At 36.2% G+C, this 13,642-nt stretch overlaps 1 pseudogene; it reads left to right on the forward strand.

The window, feature by feature from the left end:
• The first annotated feature begins 592 nt into the window (after window positions 1-592).
• Window positions 593-1,548, forward strand: LOC118852399 (annotated as a pseudogene).
• Window positions 1,549-13,642: the final 12,094 nt, after the last annotated feature.

Raw genomic sequence — 13,642 nt, forward strand, 5'->3', positions numbered from 1 at the left:
TTTTTACTCATCAGTGGTGATAATGGAATACATTTGGACTCTACCTCCTTAATACACTATTTACAATGTGAGGAAATGGCAATAGCAGTTGAGCAGATAAAACTAGGAAGAATAGTTGGACCTAACCAAACATATAAAGAAGAAATCCATAATGATATTTTTTGTAATTAATTAAATTAATTCAACAAAATTTTGAAAGTACTGAATGAATCTGTTTTCAAGGTATCTAAAAGAGAAAAAGACTCCAAAAGAACTGAAAAGGTCAGAAACAGAACCTTTACTTTTAAAAAATTATACTCAAAAATACAGCAACAACTAAGACTCACACACATTCCTCATCTCCATAAACTATAGGAATGATCTGTGCTTGCATACAAGGTCTCCTGGATGGATGCATCATAAGGGAAGAATGGGATTTCAGAGGTTCTTGCAAAGGAGACCATATCTTTTTAAAAGGACAGACTTGCTTTGTTATTTTTGTTAATTTAAAAAGTATTTGACTCAAAATAAAATGTTTAAGGTTCTCCTGAAACATAATATCCCCAATTCTTATGCTAAAATCAGATAAGATGGAGGATCTGCAGCCGCCCCGATGAAGCCGATCCTGCTCCAGGGCCATGAGCTATCCATCACTCGAATACAACCACGAGGGAGACCTGCTCTTTACCGTGGCCAAGGATACTCGGTAAATGGAGAGAGGTTGGGCACCTACACTGGGCACACTGGAGCTGCGTGGTGTGTGGATGCTGATTGGGACACCAAAAGTCCTTACCGGCTCTGCCTACAACAGCTGCCACCTCTGAGATTGTGAGACAGGGAAGCAGCTGGCTCTACTGAAGACCAACTCAGCTGTCTGCACATGTGGATTTGACTTTGGAGACAACATCATCATGTTCTCCAGGGACAAGCAGGTGGGCTACCAGTGCTTTGTCAGTTTCTTTGATCTCTGGGACCCCAGCCAGATCGATAGCAATGAACCATACATGAAGATCCCCTGTAATGCTAATGCTGAGATCACAAGTGCTGCGTTGGGACCCTTGGGCGAGTGCATCATTGCTGGCCATGAAAATGGGGAGCTCAACCAGTACAGTGCTAAGTCTGGAGAAGTGATGGTAAATGTCAAGGAGCACTCCAGGCAGATAAACGACATTCAGACATCCCAAGACATGACAATGTTTGTCACTGCATCTAAGGACAGTACAGTCAAGCTCTTTGACTCCACAACTCTTGAGCACCAAAAAAACATTCAGAACGGAGCGAACTGTCAACTCAGCTACTCTTTCCCCCACCTACGACCAAGTAGTCCTGGGAGGTGGGCAGGAGGCCATGGATGTAACCACAACCTCCACCAGAATTGGCAAGTTTGAGGCCAGGTTCTTCCATCTTGCCTTTGAAAAGGAGTTTGGAAGAGTCAAGGGTAACTTTGGCCCCATCAACAGTGTTGCTTTCCATCCTGATGGCAAGAGCTACAGCAGTGGTGGGGAGGATGGCTACCTATGAATTCACTGTTTTGATCCACAATACTTCCAGTTTGAGTTTGAGGCATGAGGAGTCAGAACTGGAGTCTCTTGAACCTCCTGCTCTCTCATTAATAAGTTGTGGACACTAAAAAATAAACCAAATGGAATATGAAATAAAATCAGATAAGATTCTGTGACAGATGCCATCATTTATGTAACAGGAGATGAAATAGAGAAATATTTGCTTCCTCTAGGTGTTTACCATTATCCTGGAGGATGTCATTTGAAGGCTGAAAATGAAAAGATTCCAATCTATTCAGTGCAATTCAACAAACATTTTTAAGTGCTTACTATATGCCTACTATGTACAAAGATGAAACTGAAATTGCCCCTGAAAAGATTACATGCTACTAGAGGCATATTACATGAGCACATAAAGACAAATAGAAAGTAATGTGAGGAGGGAAAGAATGTTAACAAGGAGAGGAGCCTAGGAAGACTTCAGAGAAGAGGTGGCACCTCAATTGAGTTTTCAATGAAAATAAAAATTCTAAGGATTGAAGAGGCAGAAAGAGAGAATTCCACGCAAGGGAATGAATGCTTGAATGAATTAATTTTGATGGCACATGGAAGGTCAAGTCTGGGGAAAAGCTCATGATAGCCCTGTTTGGCTAGAATATAACATATAAAGTGGGGAGTGATATGAAATAAGGCTGGAAAGGTAGGTTGGAAGCAAATTGCAGAAAGCCTTAAAGAAAAGATAGAAGTTTTCACTTTATTATTACAATTACTGTTATACTTAGTCAAATTATTGCAATAGACTAGGTAAGTAGAAATTAGGGTAAACATTAGGGTAATTGGCTAACTGAACAAAAGGATACATCTATAAGAAATGTTGTAAAAGGAGACTATTCAAAGCATGACAACAAACTAGATAGGGGTGAGGAGGGAACAAAGGGAAAAGAAAACTAAAAGGGGACTCCAAAGTCATGAATTTTGATGACTGGAAAGATGGTAGTATTTTGAACAAAAATAAAGGTGTTTTAAAAAGGAGTATATTTAGAATGAAAGATACTGAAATATTAGAGGTAAATGTCTAGATTTCACTGTTATTTGAAGAGATATTAAAACCAGAAGGGTTGATAAGCCCACCAATGTAGAAAATAGAGAGAACAAAGAAGACAGTCTGGGGCAGAGTTTTAGGGAACATCTAGGTTGAGCCTGGAGCCTGGAGATGGATGTTCTCCAGAGAAGAGGACTGAAAATAGATGGTCAGACTAGAAGAAAAATCAGGAATATTCATAGTTATAAAACAGAAACCAGGCAAGGGGTGAATTTCTAGAAAGAAAGAGTTGATAGCAGTATCATAAGCAACAGAGAAACCAAGAAGGTTGAGAAATGGTCATCAGATTTGGTGATTAAGAAATCATTGGCACCTTAGAGAAAGCAATGTCAATACAGTGGTGTGATGTGAAACCAAATTTCAAGGGGCTGGTTAACAAGTAAATCAGTAGTGTGAATGTGAAGGGAATAAATGTAGATACTTCCATCTAGGAATTAGGCAGTGGGGAAAAATTAGACATATAGGTTTTTTAGCTTGTCCAATGGGGACTTTTTGTAGATGGCAGAGACCTCGATATGTTTGCAGGTAGCAAGGAAAAGTTTAGCATGTAGGGAGAGCTAGAAGGTGAAAGAGGGAGAGAGTGTATGATCAAACTCCCAGGCAAGAAGGAGAGGGGTAGCATCAAGGGCACAAGAAGGGAGATTGACTTTGATGAAAAGAAGGACACTCTTCCTCAGAAATTAGAGGAGGAAAAAGAGGATGTGAGAAACTACAGTAGAGGTTTAATATATGGAATGGAGGCAACTCATAAGGGATCACTTCAATGTTCTCAGTAGGGTAGGAGGTGAGGTCATCTGCTGAGACAGGAGAGGGACAGTGGCACAGGTTGCTTGAAGAGAAAGAAGGTTTGGAACAGACAATGGATAAACCTTCTTTGATAAAGAGTCAATCAGGAGAAAAGAGGAGGATTGGGATGTAGGTGACTTTTTCTATGAAGTTACTGAAAGATAAAAATCATGTGGGATGAGAAGATATGTTAGAGTTGCAATCTATACTACTAGTGAAAGTAACCATACTAATTAGCTAACAGATTTAATTAAATAATTACTTATGTACCCAAAGTTGATGAATATTGGTCTAGTACAGAACTTAACAATGAAGAAGACAGGTTTAAATCTCACCTTAGAAACTTACGTGCTGTGGACATGGGCAAGTGCTTTAACTTTTCTGGCCTCAAATTTCTGCTTCTCTTAAATAATGCCAGGATAATAGCTACCTCATAGACTTTTTGCCAGGAGAAAATTATATATTTAACACACTTTGAAAACCTTAAAGTATATAAACATCAGCTATTGTTTCCAACTATTACCACGCAATAATTATTGTTTCAATTAAATATGTCTATAAGGTCAGACCTGAGAGAGAGACAGAGAGAGAGAGACACACACACAGAGAGAGAGAGAGAGAGAGAGAGAGAGAGAGAGAGAGAGAGAGAGAGAGAGAGAGAGAGAGAAAATGTGTCTAGGATTTGCATGGTGGCAGAATTATCTTGATAAGTTTTAACTAATGTGAAATGTGCACAATAAAGTCACCTAACCCCTAGAAAATTCCTGTCTTTTCAAGTTTTCAGTTTGCTCCTTAGAGTCTACATTTTATAAGTTTAAGTGTAATTTGAAATTTTACCACTAGATGGTGAAGAGCTACATGAAGAATGGAAGGATAGAAAAGGGTGATTTATGTAAAATTGTAGGTATTTGCTGTGAATGATCAAAGAAAGAAGCATGTGTTTACAGAAGAGACAATAATAGCTTTCCCCATAGGACATTAGCACTGAGCATGATATAGACCAAAATCTCTTTGCATTTTTTTAGTGGAGGGTCTCATTAATCAAACACATAATAACTTAAAAATAAAATATAAAATGTTAAATGGAGGAACTGTCCAGGGTGCTATCTAGTACAAAGTATACGAAGATTTATCACTGAGAAAAGATATAAGGCATTCCCAAGGAGGCTTGTTGAATAAACAGATCTATGCTTAAGTTCCCCAACCCACTTCATCAATGACAACCATGTTCAGAAAGGACAGCTATTACTGAACTGCCAAAGCCACTGCCAAATATTTGGGTTCTCACTTGGGATTTTGTTTGTCAGATTCATAACAATGGTTCACTACTTCTGAATATTCCATCTATTCTGACAGATATTTACTTCTGACACTATCCTCCACATCATGAATAATTCCAACCCTGATACTTCTGACTCCCTGCCCTTGCCTGTGAGAACCAAAGCCTACTGGTAATTACCATTGCTGGTAACCTCTTTCCCTGAATTATTTTCTTAATAACTTAATTCCATCCCCGCCATGAATAAAAGGAACAGTTACCATAGGAGCCCTTGACTTGGCAAACTATGCCTCAACTACACCTGCCTCTTCCAAAGTTCTAGAGCCTTTGACCCCCACTTTCCTCAAATCTGTCTGCCTAAGTGCTTTCCTGACTCAATTTAATTTTGTCTTCACCTCCACTACAGTAATCTAGGCCATGAAGTCTTTCTCCTGTGCCCTAAACTAGGGCCTCAAGCTAAACCAAACCAGAATGGGGGAGGGGGCTATATATATGGTTGAGATGGCTTTTGTCACTAGGAATCTGTGAGAAGAAATAAATTAAATTTTTAACAATATTGACTATATCGGTAACTAATCCAAATATATAAAACCAAAAGACAATTGCCCAAAGGATAGGTAGTAAAAGTATATTAATATATAATTCTCATGAGAGTATCTATTAACAATCATTTGAAAGATTGTTGCAACTCACAAATAAGATAAATGACAGCAAAAACTACCCTCAAGTTTCAGGTCACACACAGCAACTTGACAAATATGACAAAATATGGAAATAGTAAATGTGGGAGGGGTTTGCCACCCTAATGTATTGTTGGTGAAGCTATAAATTGGTCCAACCATCTTGGAAATCAATCTGAAAATATACCAAGAAGTGGCTAAAATGCACGTTGTTAAGAATGCACCAAAGAGGTCAAAGATAAAAATAGGAGTCTCAAGTACACCAAAATATTTATATGGCAGCAATTAAATAGTAGCAAAGTACTAGAAACAAATGATGGCACATTAATTTAACAGTATTATTGCCCTGTAAGAAATGATTAATATAATGTAAGCAAAGAAGCATAGGAAGACATTAACTGATGCAAAGTGAAGTAAGCAGAAGCAGCAAAATATTATACACAATGACTACAATCTAAATGGAAAAGATGATAAAATAATCAAAACTAGATGTTGTGAAATTATAATAACTATGCTTTGCCCACAAAGAAGAGATCTTCATTGAGAGCTCCCTCTATTGCCCTCCTTTTCTCTAATATCACCCAAAATCTTCTCTTTCACTCAAGGCTCTGATGATGAGATGGTCCTGTTCATCAAAGCAAAAGCCCCTTCATGTATTTCCTGATCTCATCCTCTGCAGTATATTGACCTCACCATCATCTTTCTCTCTTGTCTGTATCTCAATGTCTTTGTCATTCCATCTCTGTGTGTTTAGCTCTTATCTTCTCTCTCTCCTTAACTAGTAGTTCCTTCCCTACAGATATATCTAAAGTCTTCTCTATTCCTAAAAACTCTTTTTGGATCCAACCATTCCTCACCACCTATCATGCTATATCTCTACTCAGGGAGACTCCTTGAAAAATAGTTGTCTACAATCTTTACTTTTAAGGTCTTTTCTCACTCTCATCTAACTCTTCTACAATCTGGCTTCTGAATTCATCATTCAACTGAAATCGCTTTCTCCATTATCTCTTTTATTGAGATAATTAAATTATCTCTTATTTGCCAAGCCTAACGGCTTCTTCTCAATCATCATCCTTCTTGTCCTTTTTATAACATCTATATTGACAACATTCTTCTCCTAAATACACTCTCTTCTCTGGGTCTTCCTAATTTTACTCACTTTTGGTCTTCTGTCTACCAATCTGACACCTCCTTCTAAGTTTCTTTTTTTCTGGATTATTACCCCTGTTATGCCTAATACCTATGGGTGTCTCCTATGTTTCTGTCTTAGGACCTCTTCTCTTTTCTCTCTCTATATTCTCACTTAGTGATCTCATCAGCTCTCATGTATTCAATTTTCATCTCTATATAGTTGATTAACAGCTCTATTTATCTATCTTTACTCTTTCTTGATTTTGAGTACCAACTTTGTACTGGACATTTTAAATTCGACACTCTTTAGGCATCTCAGACTCAACATGTCCAAATTGAAACTCATTGTTTTTCTCCAAAAACACATCCCTCTTCCAAATTTTGTTATTATTGTCAAAGGTAACCTTCTTCCAGTCACCTAGGTTCACAACTTTGGTATCATCCTCAAATCTTCTCTCTTGCTATCCCAGTCAACCAGTTGCTAAATCCTGTAAATTCCCCATCAGTATTTCCTGTATATTTCACCTTTTCCTCCAATAAAAGAGTCACCACCCTAGAGAAGGCCTTCATTGCCTTTGCCTGTATTACTGTAATAGCTTTATAATTGGAAACCCAGCATCAAAGTTTTCCCTACTTCAATCCATGTGATTTTTTAAAGCATAATTGTGACCAGATGCTTTCTACTCTATAAACAGAATTGGCTCTCTCTTATCTCTAAAATCAAAATTAAGCTCCTTTGATCCATTTTTAGGCCTCATCACAACTATATCTTTTTTCTATCTTTCAATTCTTTCAACACATTATTCCCATCCGCATGTTCTACAGTCCAGCTAAATTGGCTTATTGCTGTTCCTCGTACATCCCCACATGAGATACTGTCCTTGGCTTCCATCATTTCTCTGTCTACATTTTATCCATGAGTTATCTCATCTACATCAATAATTTAATGTTCTCTCTCCTCTCTAGAGGACTTCAATGAATATTCCTCTATAAATGACAGTGAAATTTGTATATGTAGTCCTTATCTCTTCCCTGAGTTCTAGTACCAAACTTCCAGCTCTCTGATGTCCATCTGCTCCTGAAAGTCCAAGTACCTCAATTCCAACCTTGTTTTAGATTGAACTCATTATCTTTCTCTGAAACTCTCACCTTTCTTCCAACCTCCCTTTTTCTGCTGTGGCTAACATCAGTCTCCCAGTCACCAAGACTGAAAACCTAGAAATCATCCTTCATTCTTCCCTTTTGCTTATCTTCCACAATCAATTGCCAAGTCCTCTATCCTATAAAAACATCTGCTAATATACATATATATGTGTACATATATCTGTATTTATATATGCATTGAATAACATATTCTTTTCTGATATATTCGTCTGACCATCTCTCCCCTGCTTTAAAAATTTAAAGGGATGTTCATTGGCTATGGCATGAAATGAAAACTTCTTAGCTTGTCATTTAGAGCCATTCACAATCTGACTCCAACCAAACTTTTCAACTCTCATTTCACACTGTTTCCCTTTCATGCATACTACTTTATAGCCAAACTATTTCTAGATGTACAACCAATTTCAGTAGTCTCTTTTAAAGAGGTTTTATATAAATGCTGTTATTGTATTTCTAATAACCATGTTAACTATGGAAAGTAATAGGTTAACTGACATTCTTTGAAGAGTGATCCTGGAGTGAGACTAATATGAATGATGGTTTGAGAGACAATAAAGAAGAGAAAGAGAAAAAATAAAGAGAATTTTTCTGGAGAGAATTGTTTTAATCTTTATTTCATGACTTGAGAAGAACATTACTGAGAAGAGACTTTAATCAGTATCCCAAGTGAACTGAATGATGAAACTGCTTTCAGAATTCATCTGCTGTTGTAACTGTGGTTTAAAATTGAATCAGGCTATAATCTTTCTTATAGTTAAAACATTATAAATATTTATATTTGTGTTATTACTTGTTACAATGTTAATAAACTATGTAATCTATAACTTTGATGTTTATTTTGTCTAGGAGAGTATAAGATTTGAGTAAAAAAATGTGTACATATATGAGCAATTTTTATGTTATGTATCTATAGAGAGAGACAGAGAGAAGTAACTATTTATGGAAAAATATTTCCCCAGTTTATTCTATTAATCTCAAGAAGAAGCCCAAGCTAATTCATGACAAAGATGTAATATCTGTAATTAACAAGACAAAGGGAGTGGGAAAGAGAAGGTTTTAAGACAAAAAGAAGTTTGTTAACTATAAAATAGGCATTCCATAGAGCAGAGTGAAAGAAGTAGATGGATCTGGAGTGGTATATTTGGAAGTATTAAGTTTGGGGGGATAGAAGTAAAGAAGCAGACAGGGAAGGATAGAATATGGAGGTTGTATGACAGTCAGTGCATCAGAATCACTGAGATAGAAACAGTATGATAGGGTGGAGTAAGCTATCTATTGAAGACTAAGTACTAGCAGTGAATCAGTAGCTGGAGAGATTTCTGTTGAAGGAGGCAGGTGATTAAATTTTGTTCAGCAACCTCTTTTGAGGTCTAACCTAGTGACAAGTTATATGATGGAGGCCCAGGAAGCCTGACTCACAGCAGTCAGAGAAGCTATAGCTTGTCAGAGTCTAAAGGGGAGGCAAGAGCTAGCAAATTTAGTTGGATCTGGTCTGGGAAAATCAAGCCAGAGATCAAGAATTAAAAGGGAGTAGGAGGTGGGAGGCCTAGTTCCCAGAACCTTTATGTGTGGGATAAGGAATACGTAAAAGATATTTGTAAACTTTGGACTTTTTCTCTTTGCTCATTATTTTGGCCCCTTGTAGTGTTTCCTAGTAAAAAGGCTTGTCAAAATGTTTTTAAACATTTAGAATGGTTCTGTGCTATTATTAAGGAGCAGCATTAATGAAAAGAGAAAGTTTATTTACTCTATCATAAGCTAGGCTTGGTTGTCATGAGGATCAAGTGAGGTGATATATGTAACATGCTTTGCAAACCTGAAAGCACAATGACCATAAGTTGACACTAGTAACCTAAATTCCTGCTTCCTGGTGGAACGTTTTGTGGGGAGAAAGTATATCTGTTTTCAAGAAACTAAAGAGCTATCATTGGGAACACTGATTAGGAATTTTTTGTTTGGCCCCAGGGTATACAATTTGTGGTTGGTGGGTGGAAGTTACAGGTTTCAATGTGATATGAAAAGAATTTCCTAACAATTAAAATGAAGCCAAAAGCCACAAAAAGAGCTAGTTTGTTTTGCTCAGGAACAATCCCTCTCTTAACCTACCACCCATCTAATACCTCTGCCTCTCTTTTTCTCTTTCTCTCCTAGTTCTCTATTGAGTGAATGTATTTGTAAACCACTTCCCAGATTTTTCTGAATATATCGCCTTTAGCATTTCTTACAGCTGGATAGTATTTATTCCATTTATATACTCTACTTATTCAACCATTCCCCAATTTATGGGCAGCACCTCAGATTCTCATTCTCTGCCATCACAAAAAGAGATAGAGATATTTTCATACATCTTTAGAGTTTGTTTTGCTAAGGAACAATCCCTCTCTTGACCTACCATCCATCTAATTCCTCTGCCTCTCTTTTTCTCTTTCCCTCCTATTTCTCTATTGACTATATTTGACTGTATTTGTAAACCCAACTGTACGTGTATATATTTGTGTGCAAGCAAATGTGCATGCATTCATGTGTGCATGCATACATGGGTACATATGTATGTTTATTCTTCCTTCCTTTGGCCAATTCAGAAAAGAGTGAGATTCAGTTCTCAACTGATCCCTACTTCATGTTTGTATAGATAAATACTCGTGCACCCTGATTATGTGGGGCAATTTTCCTTAACCCTCCCTACACCCACACTATATTCCTTTGCCTTTCTCTTTCCATTCCTTTCTTAAGATGATCAGGATATAACAGAACTATTCTCAGGCCTTCTCTAATTAGACTCCTTTTATGATCCCAGATAATGATAAGGTTCAGGGAGGACATGTGTCATCTCCCCATATTTGAATTTAAACAATTTATCCTTGTTTAGTCCCTTATGAATGTTTATTGAGTTTGCCTTTTAATATTCCTTTTAACTCCTTTTTGTGACTATCAGAGTTTCTACACAGTTCTGGAAATCCTCTTTATTCCCCCCCTCCTCTTTTAGAATGATAATCAGTTTTCATAGCTAGGTTATTTTTGATTATAAGCCTATATCCTTTGCCTTCTGGAATATGGTATTCCAAGCTCTCTACTGCTTTAAAGTGGTAGCTTCTAAATTGTGTGTAATCCTGACTGTGGTTCTTTAGCATTGAATTCTTTCTTCTTGGTTGCTTGTGGTACTTTTTCTTTCACTTGAAAGATCTAGATTTTAGCTATAATGTTGTTTTCATTTGAGGTTTTCTTTCAGAAATGACCAGTGGATACTTTCTATTTCTACTTTGCCCTCTGGTTCTAACAGATCTCAGAAGTTTTAAGATTGCTTGAAATAAGATGTCTATGCTTTTTTTGTCATGACATTCAAGTAATTGGATGATTCTTAATTTTTCGGCTCTGTTTTTCAGATCAGTTGTTTTTGCTATGAGATATCTTATATTTCCTCTTATTTTTTCACTCTTTTGACTTTATTTTAGTATTTCTTGTTCTCTGATTCATTGGTTTCTATTTTGTCCATTCTAATTTTTGGAGAGTTTGTTGCTTGGATAATCTTTTGTATCTCTTGTGCCAATATGTTAATTAACTTTTTGATTCTTTCTTCTATAACTCTCATTTCTTTTCAAATTTTCCCTCTAACACTCATTTCATTTCATTTATGAAAACATAAGTAGAACAGGGTGCTCCTGAAGGAAGTGAATTTCATTTACTAAATCTTCAAATGAAGGTAAAATAACCACTTCTCAGGGAAGTTTTAGAGGAGATTCTGTCTCAAATTCAGATTAGACAAGATGACCTCTGAGATCTCTATACCCTTACTTCTCCCACATAATCAGGGTGCACAAGTATTTATCTATACAAATATGAAGTAGGGACCAGTTGACAACTGAATCTCACTCTTCTCTGAACTGGCCAAAGGAAGAATAAACAAACATACATACCCACGCACGCATGCACACATGAATGCACACACATTTGCTTACACACAAATATATACACGTACAGTTGGGTTTACAAATACATTCAGTCAATAGAGAAATAGGAGGAAGAGAGAAAAAGAGAGAGAGGAATTAGGTGGATGGTAGGTTAAGAGAGGGATTGTTCCTGAGCAAAACAAACTCTAAATATGTACAAAAATATGTCTAACTTTTTTTGTGATGGCAGAGAATGAGAATCTGAGGTGGTGCCCACAAATTGGAGAATGGTTGAGTAAGTAGAGTATATTAAATGGAATAAATGATATCCAGCCATAAGAAATGCTAAAGGTGATTTATTCAGAAAAACCTGGGAAGACTTATAGAAACTGGTACAGAATGAAGTGTACAGAACCAGGAGAAGAATATATATAATGTCAATGATATGGTAAAGACAAAAAGCTTTGAGATAATTGGGGAATTCTGATCAGCATGACCAACTATGATTCCAGAGGACTAATGACAAAAATGGAACTTAACCTCCTGTTAGAGGAATAAAGAATTTAGGGTACAGAATGATATATATGCATATATATATATATATATATATATATATATATATATATATATATGTATATATATTTATATATATATATATATATATATATATATATATATATATATATATATATATATATTTGGAAATAGCCAGTGTAGAAATTTGTGTTTTTTGACTATACATGCTTTTAACAGGAGTTTTGTTTTCTTTCATTCACAATTGGAGGGGGGAGACAGGAACTGGGAGGGAAAGAAGGCAGATATTTACTGATTGGAAAAAAATTATTATGTGTAGATATAGATATAGATGTAACATAAAGAATGTTCCCAATATGTTAGAAGTTTTCTTCTGCTTCTTTTAGCTTCTTATGAGAAGTTCAGGATTCAGACTACCCAGACAATTCACATGAGTCTTACCACCTAACCAGCCCACCACCATTTCTGATCAAAATACTGTTGATGGATTTTATCCTGTGCAAGTTATCATTTGTAACCTATTTTGATCTTTTCACAGATTTTGATTCAATATCTGGAAACACCCCCTAATGTCATAACAATTAGCACTGCCCAAAGTGGAAAGGACTGACTCAGCTTTCCCATATATCACTACAAGTCTTCTAAAGAAGCCCAGGAGATCCCTTGTCAGGTATTTTAGAGCTAGAATTGCTTTGTTTAAATAGATAACTTATCAAATCCTTTCAGACTCTTAATTCCTATGGTTCCTTCATGTTTTTCTTCCTTTGTGGCTACCAGAATTGAAGATTATTTCTATTTTTTTTCCAATATTCTTTTGGGTTATGTTTAGCATTTTGTTTACCTTTGTAGCCAAAGCAACACACTGGGCCAATGTCCCCAGGAAACTCCTAGATCACTTTCTTAGTTGATAACTCATACAACAAAAACTTCTTTCTTATGTTAATGATTTGCTTGTATGTGAAAGGATAGATTCCATATAGATATTGTCAATTTAAATTTTATGTACTTTCTGAAAAATTCAATATTCAACTTTAGCTACAGTGGTACTTTTGCAATGTCAGGAGACATTGGGTGAACACCCAGTGACAAGTGTATTGGAGGACATCAACAAGAGTAATAAACAATGGGCCAGCATGAATAGGTTGCTATCAGAATCACTGGAAGGAGTTTCAAAATTGATAGATCACAGATCCATTTGAGTATTCTACATAGAATAGAAGAATAATAGAAGAGTGGAGAAATCAAATAAAACCAAGTTACAGCTATTAGAAAATGGATAGGTGAACTCTGGAGCTTCAGAAACAGTATGTTAAAAACAAATAATTGAACTAATTATCCTGACACACAAAAACAAAGCAATTACTATATAATCTATAAAACAATAATTATGTAATTCATCTCATTCTACCTTTTCAACTCCACCAAACTACTTTTTTGGTCATTCAGAAATGGATGAAGTAAATTTTCTCATTCCCATGTAAAACTCCATAGGGTTTCCCCATCTCTGCAGTGGGCTCACCTTTGAAACACAGGTATATATAACTCTAATAACAATAACTAGAATTTACCTAGCACCTACTATGTGCTAGGCACTG

Source organism: Trichosurus vulpecula, chromosome 5 (genome assembly GCF_011100635.1).
Source record: "Trichosurus vulpecula isolate mTriVul1 chromosome 5, mTriVul1.pri, whole genome shotgun sequence".
In the NCBI taxonomy this organism is placed as follows: Eukaryota; Metazoa; Chordata; class Mammalia; order Diprotodontia; family Phalangeridae; genus Trichosurus; species Trichosurus vulpecula.